Here is a 14,177-nt window from a genome sequence, read left to right as displayed (position 1 = left end):
ATAAACCATTGCTGTTGTGCTTATTTTTATTTATGCAGGGAGTTGAACTTGGTACGATTTTCATACAAAATTGGTTATAACTTTGTAAATACCCTGTATAACATAACAAACCTTTATATTTTTGTAATGGAGAAATTAACAGGATTTCGAATATAAAATAAAGTATAGGGTGTTCCATTAAAAAAACATAAGTTAGGTCTGCCACCGTGTTATCGAACACCCTGTAACATTCTAACTAATTTTGTAATGTGAAGCTCAAAGGTGGCTAAAATTTTTGTTATCAACTTTTGTTGCTATCTATTATTTATAGCGGATCTGTTGAGCTTTACCCCACTAATCAATCACCCTGTATGGCTCATGGGCTGTAATAGCGACACATCTCAAAAAATCATGTTTTGAGATAAATGGGTTTTAAAGTATTCATTGCTAAGGAAAAATAGTTCCCGTTTAAAATTATCGGTCAAAGTGGCTCTGTAACGTCATCTGTTACTATTACGTCACCTGTTATGACTATTTGAGAAGCTTACGTCCGCTTATTTCCTCCCTCCAAATTTCACTATACACTGTATATTATATAGGGTGTCCCAAAAGTAGTGGAACGGTCGAATATTTCGCGAACTAAACATCGGATCGAAAAACTGAAAAATGTGTTTAATTATTTTCAAAAATCTATCCAATGACACCAAACACCAACCCCCACTACACCCCCTAAAGGTGGGGTGGGGGGTAACTTTAAAATCTCAAATGGAAACCCCTAGTTTTTCTTGCAGATTTGGATTCGTTACGTAAAAGTAAGCAACTTTTATTCAAGACATTTTTTCGAACTGTGGATAGATGGCGCTTCAATTGGAAAAAACGATTTTTCCTGATACCATAGGTAAATTATAGAAACGGTCTAATATCTCGAGAAATATACTTCAAAATGAGAAACCAAAAAAGAGGTTTTTAATAGTTTTCGAAAACCTATCGATAAACACCAAACATGACCCTCTAACCCACCCCCTGGAGATGGGGTGGGGGTAAATTTAAAATCTTAAATAGCAACCCCCACTTTTTATTGCAGATTCAAATTCGCCATGAAAAATTAAACAACATTTATTCGAAACATTTTTTAAAATTGCTGATAGATGGCGCTGATAAATCGTATTTTTCCAATTAAAGCGCCATCTATCAACAATTCTAAAAAATGTTTCGAATAAATGTTGCTTAATTTTTCATTACGAATCCGAAGCTGTAATAAAAAGTGGGGGTTGCTATTTAAGATTTTAAAGTTACCCCCCACCCCACCTCCAGGGGGTGGGTTTGAGGGTCATGTTTAGTGTTATTCGATAGGTTTTCGAAAAGTATTAAAAACTCTTTTTTTTGGTTTCTGGGACCGTTTGTATAATTTACCTATGGTATCAGGATAAATCGTTTTTCCCAATTATAGCGCCATCTATCCACAGTTCGAAAAAATGCCACCTCCAGGGGGTGTAGTGGGGGTTGGTGTTTGGTGTCATTGGATAGATTTTTGAAAATAATTGAACACGTATTTTTCAGTTTTTCGATCCGATGTTTAGTTCGCGAAATATTCGACCGTTCCACTACTTTTGGGACACTCTGTATAAACTTTCACCTCATTGTCATTGTTAAAACAGCGATGCTTTGTACACATTATTAGTTTTACGAAACTCGAGAAAATACCAAACTATATAATAAAATACAAAGAGGAACTCTTCAGAAGTTACGACATCATTAAAACTAAGTTTTAAAATGAATTTATGAAGTGAATATTATATAACAGCTGTTAAAGCTTTGTCGATGTCATCTTTGTTTTTTGATTCAATGAAGGACTTCGGTGAACCGAATGGCTTTTTAAATGAAATTAGAGATGAGGTTTGTTTGACACTGGAAGTTCTAATTTAATTTACTTTATGATTTTGTTTTGATGTCGTAAAGTTGGATATATGGAGCACTTCCCGTATTACAAAGTTTATAGCATGAAAAATTGTTAGAAGGAAGGCTTGAACGATTATTTTTATAGTGGGGTCTTAAGGATATATTTATAATGCAATAATATACAATTTCTATTTTATATACTTTTTTATCTTTTAGTTCCATGACCGTTATAGATCCTTGGATCATTTTCATTATCATATCCGCTATCGTGACTTTATTGAAGTTATACTTCTTTACGATCGAGAGTGAAATTTTATAATGCCGGGCGCATGCGCACACAGACAGTATGTATTTCGTTGCTAATCTTTCAAGATATGTATTGTTGTAATCTTATTTATTTATATGTGATGATATTCTTATATGTAATTTAATTTAATTAATGCATTAATGATAATCTAATTAATCAACCAGATCACATATCAATATGTTTTCAATCTCAGGGCGAATTATAAAATTACTTACTTACTTTCGTGACTTCTAAGTATTTCTCAGTGGTTCCTAATCGGGATAGGAAAAAAGAATAAAATAATACACACATATGGATTACAATTATAAATAAAAATTTTGTTTATTTTATATAAATGGCAATTACTGCTTAATATTTGTTAGATCTTATATTTATTTAATACAAACATTTAAAAATGGGAATCTTATTTCCTTTTGGTTTCCAATTTAAAATTTTTATTAATAATGAACTATTAGGCTTTATTAGCAACAAATTGATTTAAGTTTGATGAAAATCTTCTGATATTAGCGATTATGTTCTTCAATTTTTAATGTGGTATTTAATACAAAAAACCCATACATTCATGTCCTGACAAATGAGACTGACCTTTATCTGGTGAACTGCGAATGTCCTCACACAAGACCCGTTTCCTCCTACCCTTGGTTGCGATGAAAAACTCGTCTTGGCCTCCAGTAATGTTCTCCTTTGAAAACTACCTCGTATCGCTCTCGTTCCTGCTTTTCTCGTGATGCCGTGTTCTAACTTTTTCTAACCACTTCAATCAGCTACCGGGACACTCTTTGCTCAAGGAGATTCTTTTCTCTCGACTCGGCCTACCTCTCGTTCCGATGGGTACTCAACACTCACGGAACTATACCGGCTTTTTCACTCTTCGTACACTACCGTCTACCACTGGACTTCACCTCTCTACCGCTCAAAATATTCTGATCTCTCATCCTCATTCATTTCCCTACTTTCTAAATATCCCTTCCAGATTCAAAAATCAACATTCCACCACAAATTTTAATTCGCCGTATTCCTCAATACCAACTTTTAATCTTTCTAAATATGTTTAATGGATTTCAAGAAAAAATAATCATTTCCCAATTTAAACTTACTTTCTACTTTTTACAAAACTTAATGACCTATTATCTATTTCACTGAGTCTTATTTAGCGTAGGCTAATGATCGAATCTTCCGCGAACACTATAATGGTCCGCGTCACTCAAACTTGTTTATCTTAGGCGCATTGTTACCGAGTTTCGTACGCTTCTTCGAATCACTTTCTTAAAAACTAAATATAATAATTTGTTGTATACAGGTTGTTCTAAATTTACATGCCCGTGGTTGAGAAAATTGAAGATCTTTTATATTAATTTGAATTTTGCTTATAATTATAAATTTTTAATTCTCCTATCAAATAGGAATATAACAGTATGTTTCAGCGCTGTCAGCGCAAATAAGTCATATTATATCATATAAAAGGATTTATTAGTGTTCTTAGTAAATGTATTATTTATTATAATTTTTGTGTCTTTGGATTTGTCTTCCTCAAGAATAGGATATTTTATAATAATAGTAAGTATATTTAAAGTATTTTTGTATACTTCACTTGGTCTATTAAATTTGTCAGTATGTATGAGAAATCTTGTAACTTGTAACCTGTCAAAGCAAAGGGAATATAGCTTAGTGGTAGAGCGTGTGACCGGAGATCAAGAGGTCCCGCGTTCAAAACCTTTTTTTTTATATATATATTTTTGGTATTGTTTTAATAAAATTTTTTTAAAAGTTGTAGGTAAAGAAAGTTAGTTTAATATTTAAATAAAATACAAATAACCTGTTAAGTATATTAATTTCGTTGAAATCATAATAATAGAAGTACAACTTCTTACGTGCGTACACGGTACACACACATTCTTTTTTGACATCAGCTGTTAATTAGCTAAGACCTCGTTTCTCAGAGTCGGGAGTTTTATTAGGGGGGCGGGGTAATAATGTGACTAATAAAATAACAGACGGATATCAGGTAGATCACAATTAGGTAACAGTTTGACACAAGAAAACACTAAATTCTAGGAACTGCAAAATCATAGGGCGCCAATAAGTCTTGAAAATGTATAAAGGACTCAAAATCGTCAGAAAACATATCAAAGAATTACATAAGCAAAACTACTAAATAATTCAAATAGACATCAATATCTTATAACTAAATAGATTGCGGTCCTTAATAAAATCGAACTAAATTATGATTCAAAATTAATTATTGAAGCATCGTGATCATAAACCTATCTTTGATTCAAATATATCGTTATCTAACTGTAATTCAATTATATACAAAAACTTCTATCTTAAATGTCTTTTCGCACGTATCGGAGCAAATTATCGAAATTGCAGGTTAATGATCCAAGACGTCCGTTTAACCTTATGGCATGTAGTTCTAAGCAAAAAAGGGCAGTAACCCTCAGGTCGAATCCCCTTCTTTTCTTACCTCGTCGGCAAAACGTTGATAGTGACACCAGTAAGTGACTGCCAGTCTTTATGTTGTAACGGGAGTGACAAAGAATTTCTGCTTACTACTTTAAATACGAGTTCCCGATGACACAAGATTCTATAAATTTACGTCAACAGACATCGCGAGAGTAAACTATAAGATGAACTAAAATCGGGAGTTGGCTTCTACTAGAAAAGAAAGTGGGTATCGGTCATAAGTATTATACATTTTTCCAACTAGATTAAGCACACGCAAGTTAATGATATAAAAACTCAACATATAATGTGGCTGAGTACAGTAGCCAAAACAAGTGTTATTATTTATTAACCAAAACAAGGGCTAAAATGATTGCCAATTTTGATATCAGTAGTCTATTGCACGAAATATTTCTTGAACAGTAACATCTGCCAAACAAGAGTGTCTTCTCCCCATTTCACCATTTATTAATTCTCAAAAAAAAGTGATTCGTGAGTATAAACGAGCTTCGGCTATGAAATTGTTTCTTAAAAGGCACAGCAGGCGGTGTTCCAATTCATTAAAAGGTAATTGAAAGTAAAACATCGCCCATTTGGGAAATCTAATTAAAATTCGGGTAGATTTATTATTTCTATTGACATATTTCGTAGGCGGCGTGCTCCCCAACGAGCTGGTAATTGGTCGATGAAAATATACTGCTTCATATAATTAAGGGAGCGGATAGAGTTCCTTAAACAACAGTACACCGAACTGGCTAAGAAATATTACACCTAATTTATTCAAATGTAGCAGTGAGAAACTGTGTACTGTACAGGGTAGGAACTATTTAGTACATTCTTTCACGGTTTTTGCTCTAAATTTTAAAGAATCGCTTGGATTTACATGAAATTACATGTCAAAGAAAAAAAGTGATATTGTGCCGATGTGTGCTTTTGCCCTAGGGGATGACTTTCACCCCCTCTTGGGGGTGAAAAAATATATGTCCAAAATAACTCCGGAAATGGGTAAACTGACTAATTTTAAGTAACTTTTGTTCTATAAAGCTTTCTCGCCAAGTCAACACTTTTCGAGTTATTTGCGAGTGAATATGTTCATTTTTCAACAAAATAACCACATTTTTAGACGGTTTTTCGCAAATAACTCAAAAAGTAAGTAATTTGCCGAAAAAAACGTTCTTAGCAAAAATATAGCCTATAAAAAAGTAAAAAAAAGGTGTTTGCGTTAGGTCTCTGGATCTCGTAGAACCAGAGTTATAGCCAATGAAAAATAGATTCGTATTCACCAAATTTCAAATAGAATATTTCGACTGAAATATCCAAAAATTAAGCACTTTTTGGGGAAACCCCATTATAACTGTTTTAAAGTGTTTAAAAAAATCTTTATTTCTGTTTTTACAAAAAGTTTCTAGCGTTAAATTTAAGCAAGTTACGCTCAAAATAAAGTTGGTCCCTTTTGTTTTAGCAAAAAGAATCGGGAAGACCACCCCCTAATTAGCAACTTAAATGAAATTAATCGTTACCGCTCCACAAATTATTTTACTTATGTTGTGTTTATATGATTTGTAAGTTTCATTGATTTAAAGTGCTTATTTTTGAAAAAATTTGGTTTCAAAGTAAAATTTTAAAAAATTTTAATTTTGAAAAATATGCTTTTTTTCAAAATAACTTAAAAATTGTTTGAGATACCAAAAATCTCGAAAAACAAAAAGTCAGCATTGCTTTTCTGAATATCATGTATTTTTTTGTTTTTCTGTTAGACAAAAATTGATTAAGATTTGGTGTTTCTAAATTTGCACACATTCGTGATCAGTGACTCGTTCAACCCCTTTTAACTACAGCCTTTTCAATAATAAGGACTTTGAACCGATGAAACTTACAGATCATATAAACAATACATACACGAGTCAAGAACCTTGTGAAGTCGTAACGATCAAGTTCATTTAAGATAATAATTAGGGGTGATTTTCCCGATTTTTTACTAAAACAAAAAGGGGCCAACTTTATTTTGAGTGTAACTTGTTTACTTTTGACGCTAGAATTTTTTTTTATAAAACAAAAATGAAGCTTTTTTTAAACACTTTAAATAAGTTGTAATGAGTTTTCCCCGAAATGTGCTTCATTTTTGGTTATTTCACGTTAAAGTATTCCATTTGGAATTTGACGAATATGAACCTATTTTTCATTAGCTATAACTCTGCTTCTACTAGGTATAGAGACGTAATATATACACAATTTTTTTAAATTTTTTACAGACTATATTTTTGCTAAGAATGTTTTTTCGACAAAATACTTACTATTTGAGTTATTTGCGAAAAACCGTCTAAAAGCGTGGGTATTTTGTTGAAAAAATGAACATATTCACTGGCAAATAACTCGAAAAGTATTGACTTAGTGAAAAAACTCTATAGAACAAAAGTTACTTAAAATTAGTCAGTTTATCCATGTTACTTTGGACGAATATTTTTTCATTCCCAAAAGGGGGTGAAAACCACCCCCAGGGCAAAAGCACATATCGGCACAATATCACTTTTTTTCTTTGACTTGTTAGCTATGTGTATGCCAAATTTTATGTCAATCCAAGAGGTTCTTTAAAATTCAGAGGTTTTGCAGTATTTTACCGTTAAAGACGAACTAATTAAAAATGGATATGCAAGAGATCTATCTTGTTACGCCTACTAGCCCGATCACGGAACACAAAATTTTACGAAAACCTCCCAAGAAATAAAGGAAGGATGAACATTTGGGAATAGGTAGTTGAAATTGTCTATTATTATATAAGAAAAAGTTTACAATTCTACACACTCTCCATTTTACAAAAATTGGGAAATACGGGGTGAAAAATATTTTCTCGGGGTGAAAAAATATACGTTCAAAATAAGTCAAAAATTTAATAAAATGACTAATTCTAAGTAACTTTTGTTCTATAGATTTTTTTCACTAAGTTGATACTTTTATTTGCGAGTGAATATGTTCATTTTTAACAAAAAAAAACATGTTTTGGACGGTTTTTCGCAGATAACTCAAAAAAAAGTATTTTATCGAAAAAAATATTCTTGGCAAAAATATAGCTTATAAAAAACTGAAAAAATGGTATATGCATGAGGTCTGTAGGCCCAGTAGAAGCAGAGTTGTAGCTAATGAAAAGTAGGTTATTCTTCGTCAAATTCCAAATCGAATATTTCAATTTGAAATAACCCAAAAACGGAGAACTTTTCGGGGAAAATTCATTTCAACTTTTTTAAAGTTTAAAAGTTTAAAAAAAAGGGTTATTTTTTTAGTACAAATATCTTCTAGATTATGGAAAAAGCTTTAAAATGACGTATTACAAAGTTTGATATACTCATTTATTGTTAAAACTTATGTTATTGCAAAAAAATGCTCTCTGGGATAAACAATTTGAATAAAATTTAAACAATTAAATGAATCGCTTCGAAATTTTTATCACATATTAAGCACCAAAGAACCCTCATTTGACAAAAATTTCAAGGCTGTACACTAATTTTTACAACAGTTATTGAAAAATTATTTTTTTTTGCAATTCCGACCTTTTTTCGCAATTATATTAACAATAAATGAGTATATCAAACTTTGTAATACGTCATTTTTAAAGCTTTTTCCATAATCTTGAAGATATTTGTACTAAAAAAATCATAAGTTTCACTGTTTTCCGTTGATTTGAAAAAACAGGGGAAATGACATTTTTTGACAGTTAATTGTTTATAAATAAAAATAGCCGCCAGATCCTACGCAGGAAATAGTTATAATTTGTTCCTATACATATACCTGTCGAAAAAACGTTTCAGTACCCTGGCTGCTAAAGTGTCACGAACAGGGTATATTTTTGTCTTATTACCCTGGCCTAATCGTATTTGCCGGGTCAACGTAATAATGACATATGTTTTTACGTTTTTCACCTCTAAGAAAGATCCCGCCAATAATCTACCCTGACTGAGTAACGGAACTTTCGAGCTTTTTATGTACCGGTGTTCTAAGATTAATGCTTCTTAATCTAGATCACCTTAGCATGGTACACTAAATTGGCGCCCACCGTGGTGTTACACTAAGTTAGCGGTTACACTAAATTGGCTTCCAGAGCGTGAGATCTTGTCTTGTTTATGGTTTCTTCATTTTATATATTTTCTTTAGCAATTTTACTTTTGTTTTATGATTTATCTTCCGTCTTAAACTGTAGGCCCATTATACTTTAACCTTCCGATGACCAACCTTTTTTTGTTACACAGATGACCAACGGGGTTAAAAAATGACCCCAGGTCAAAAATGACCTGGAATGAATGTTTTCAGCATTTAAATCTTCATCTAACAATACATCCTCGTTTTCTGATACTATTTCATCTTCTATATCATCATAAAAATCGCTACCAGTAACAATTTCCTGTAACTCAGCCTAAGTGAGATATTTGCGGGCCATATCTTATATGTACACAAAATACTAAGATACTATAATCATATACGCCAGGAAATAATAATAATGACTAACTGTAGCAGACAGGAATGTCTTGATTCGTACATAACATGCACCACAGTCTAAAGATAGATTTTGATAACGCGCAGTGTAAAACTACTTGGAATTCCACATAATAGACGGTATTTTACTAAACATCAACTTCAGAATATATTTTTTATTCGTAAAATATAGGGAATTTTTTTATTTCAAAATATGAGGATATCTAGAATGATATTAAAGTCAAATAAAAAATAATGAGTTAAAAATTGAAAATACTTTTTAATTTATTAAAGAAAAACATACGCTGGGGTCCACATTTACCTTCCTTGGTCATCCAAAGGTTAAAGAACTTAGATGGTTCTAGTTCTGGAAACTGGCACATGAAGGATGTGAAACCCTTCTATTCATATGAGGTTCAGATCAATAGTCTTCAGACTCTGACTAAATGGTGCTTTGATGATGCGTATAAGAAGCAGATTTTGAACTATATGAACCACTGGAAATTAGACATTGTTATGCAGAAGAATAACACCATCAATAAGCTTTTGGGTAAGCTTCATTCTTGATTCTTATAGGTCTTAATGCTTATACTTTGATTTATCCTATAACACTTAAGCGAATAATTGTCATCAAAACAAAAAAACCCCAAGTTACATAAACTTTTACCTAAAATGTTATTCCATATCCTGATTCAGCAGAAACACAAAAACCCAACATCTGTTTGTGCCTGTGCTTAGTATTTGTGCTTTCCTTTAGACCCTCCCCCTATTCAAATTCTAATTTAAATCCCGAATACCCGGACAAACACAATATGAGGAGCATCCATCCTGTTTCATACAGTTGCACAAAGATCTATTGTTTTATTGAAAATTCAGGCTGTCGAGTAAGATAAGGGTATCGGATTTGCCGGGTCAACGTAATAATGACATCTGCAGGTTCGGTCATAACGTTCCCGACTCACAGAATGCTCCAGCAACACGGCGATTGTTATACGATAGCTCGTCAAACCGGGAACTGATCGATTACCGGGATGATTACAAATTGAGAATATAGCGTACAGGAAATAATGGGATAAAATATGTGGTTAATAGCCCGCATCAACGTGTAGTCGATGGAGAAACGAATACCAGGTGTGGAAATTAGTCAAACACGGATCTATAAATATTTTAGCTTTTTATTACGCAGTGCAGCACTAAAACCTTTTCAAGGAGTGTAGTCTTTTACAGCCGGTGCTTTTAATGCTACATTGTATTCGTGTATACAGGGTGCGCCAAACCTCTGGTTTTCTTTGATTACGGCTAAATTATGGGATATATAAAAAATGTTTTTAACAAAATTAATGTATATCGAAGCTTTCTATAATTTTAAATTATTTTAGATTATACAGGGTGAGTCAGAACGACAGTAGGAACCAAAGTTGTGTTTTTTAAATGGAACACCCTATATATTAAATCATTTTTGAATCTATTTTTTTTAAATATTAAGAATTTGTATAAGCTATTATAGGCCTAAAGTTAACAATTTTCGAAATATTTACACTTTTATTGAGAATAATGGTAATATTCAAAGGGCTGTGAATTAGTCTTTCAAGGTAATAAAAATTTTAATGTCGTGTCAAAGTATTTTTAGTATACTGATATGTTTAAATAAATTAACACATTTGACATAATATATCCTGTATATTAGTATTGCCGTTTGTAGTAAATATTACAACCTTTCTTTTGGTATAAGGTTGTATGCACCTAGCATGTTTCGTTTTGTAGATATTTAAAAAAAAACTATAGATTTTACGTTTTTGCGGAAAATTTTTTTGCAAAAAAATAATTATAATCTGGTTTTAGAAACATACATTAAAATATCAAATATGAAAATAATAACGTAATTAAAGATTAAAATAAATCGTATACTAGTACAATTAAATTGAATTTAGTAACTTAAAATTATTTTACAAAAAAAATTTTACCGTACTAATGAATGTATAAATTAGTAACTAAATTAAATAAACAACCAAATTTTTGATTATCTAACCTAGTAATTTTTCTATCACCGCAACTTTCTTGTACCAAATTAATTGTTATTGTATTTACGAGTAAGATCAGTTAAACTTTTAATTTACCTTTTAAATTTACTTACATCTTGAGAACATAATTATAAAGTATGCTTTGAAACAAATGAATGCTAAATGTATCAACCAAATTATTTATTAATATAAATAGTATTTACTGATGTCACAAAAGCTGGTAATACTTTTGTAGTTGAAATTTTTCTAACAATTTTTTATATTTTAAATTTTAATTTTTCAACCGAACAATTGGTGGATATGCCATTTGTTTTGGGCGAAACCATTAGAAATTATTACCAGCTTTTGTGACACGACTACATAGATACTATTTACTTCATAATATTATACTTCTATAACGTTCCTTTGTTTCAAAGCATACTGTATACGTTCTCAAGATGTAGGTAATTTAAAAAGTTATTAACTGATCTTACTCGTAAATACAATTTAACTACCAAAATTGGGCAGAATAAAGTTACTAGGGTAGAAAAATATCTAGGGTAGATTTTAAAATTGGTTGTTTAATTTAATAATTAATTTATCCATATTAATTACTTATTAGTATGGTAAAATATTGTTTGTAACATAATTTTAAAGTTATCAAATTCAATTAAGTTGCACTTGCATACGTTTTATTTTAACCTTTAATTACGTTTTTATTTTCATCTTTGATATTTTAGTGTATGTTTCGGAAATTAGATTATAATTTTTTTTTCAAAAAATTTAATTAAAATTATCGCGGATATAAAATATCCGCGAAACTTAAAATCTATAGTTCTTTTTAAATATTTACAAAACCAAACACGCTATGTACATACACCCTTATATCAAAAGAACTGTAATATTTACTACAAAATGCAATACTAATATACAGGGTGTTCCATTTAAAAAAAAATGAGAAAATTTTTTATTGGCAAATAGTGATCACACTGTATATTTTATGGCTATAAGTAAAAGATATTAAATTATTTAAAAATGATACTATATTATAAAAACTTTGACCTACCACTTAAATTTTTATTACCTTGGAAACATAATCCACATCCCTACAAATATTACCATTTTTCCCAATAAAAATGTAAATATTTCGAAAATTATTAACTTTAGGCCTATAGGACCTTATACAAATTTTTTATATTTTTAAAAAATATATTCAAAAATCATTTAATATATAGGGTGTTCTATTTAAAAAAATAAAACTTTGGTTCATACCGTCGTTCTGACTCACCCTGTATAATCAAAAATAATTTTAAATTATAGACGGTTCTGATATACATTAGTTTTGTTAAAAACATTTTTTTGTGTATCCTATAGTTTAGCCGTAGTCAAAGAAAACCAGAGGTTTGGCGCATCTTTTATACATGGAGTTGATTGGATATTATTATTAGATATTATTAGATATTATTAGTGTTTTTCTGGCTTTTAATATGAAACTGCGAAAGACGTTATTAACAATTCCAATCACCGCTCTCAATAAAAAGAAGGGGCATAAAAGACATTTGAAAAGAACCGCTATACTCCAAGGAACGTCAAGCTACCTATACGTGTGTAGTGTTGCAGTGTTCGTCTTCACACTAGATCTCGACAGGGCTTAGATTCAATATCTTCTCCCAAGAAAACACAGGTATAACTTCTTGCTTTTTGGGGTCACTGAGCACGAACACGACCTCAGAACCGACCACCGGAGTACCTGGTTCCCAGGGCCACTGCTAAGGCACGTTATCTTTTGGAGTTTCAGTTACAAATTGAGAATATAGCGTACAGGAAGTAATGGGATAAAATATTGGTTAATAGCCCGCATCAATGTGTAGACGATGGAGAAACGGATACCAGGTGTGGAAATGAGTCAAACACGGACACAGCCAATAAATATTTTAGTTTTTTATTACGCAGTGCAGCACTAAAACCTTTTCAAGGAGTGTAGTATTTTGCAGCCGGTGCTTTTTAATGGTACATTGTATTCGTGGTATATACTGAGTATTGTTGCCCAAAATCGGTCTTGGTCTTGCAGTCTTGGTCTTGTTCTTGCGTTTTAGCAAGACCAAGACCAAGACCGCCTTATTTTAGCAAGACCAAGACCAAGACTGACCGTGCAAGACTTGAGCAAGAACAAGACCAAGCCTGCGAGACTCTTGCGTCTTGCAGTTTGAGTGTCGTTTTATGGAATAATACAGGGTTTAACAAAAATACAGGTCATAAATTTAATCACATATTTTGGGACCAAAAATAGTTCGATTGAACCTAACTTACCTTAGTACAAATGTGCACATAAAAAAATTACAGCCCTTTAAAATTACAAAATGAAAATCGATTTTTTCCAATATATCGAAAACTATTGGAGATTTTTTATTGAAAATGAACATGTGGCATTCTTAAGGCAGTAGTATCTTAAGAAAAAATTATAGTGAAATTTAGACACCCCATAAAAATTTTATGGGGGTTTGGTTCCTTTAAACCCCCCCAAACTTTTGTGTACGTTCCAATTTGATTATAATTGTAGTACCATCAGTTAAACACAATGCTTTAAAAACTTCTTTGCCTCTTGGTACTTTTTCGAAAAGTCAGTATTTGTCGAAATATTTTGCATATTATTTGTCAAATCCACCACATATTTGTATATGGCCACATATAATATGTTCTGTTCATCTGTGATATGGCTAAGTACGATTATGGAGACTTGATAATAATAGGAAAATTTATTTATGATTTACATATTTAGGTATATTTTAAACCATATTAAAAAAGAAGTCACATCTCGATAAAATGTGCCTTATCGAAAAAATACACAGAAGCAAAAAAGTTTTAAAAACACTGTGTTTAACTAATGTTATCGCAGTAATAGTTTAATTGGAACGTACACAACCATTTGGGAGGTTTAAAGGAACAAAACCCCCATAAAATCTCTACGTAAACATATTAGAAATAAAGCCGCAACTCGATAAAAATTGCCTTGTCGAAAAAATACTAAGAACCAAAAAAGTTTTAAAAATATTGAATTTAACTAATAGTATCACAATAATAAT

This window comes from Diabrotica virgifera, chromosome 1 (genome assembly GCF_917563875.1).
Source record: "Diabrotica virgifera virgifera chromosome 1, PGI_DIABVI_V3a".
Taxonomy (NCBI): Eukaryota; Metazoa; Arthropoda; class Insecta; order Coleoptera; family Chrysomelidae; genus Diabrotica; species Diabrotica virgifera.
This window is presented reverse-complemented; position numbering follows the sequence as displayed.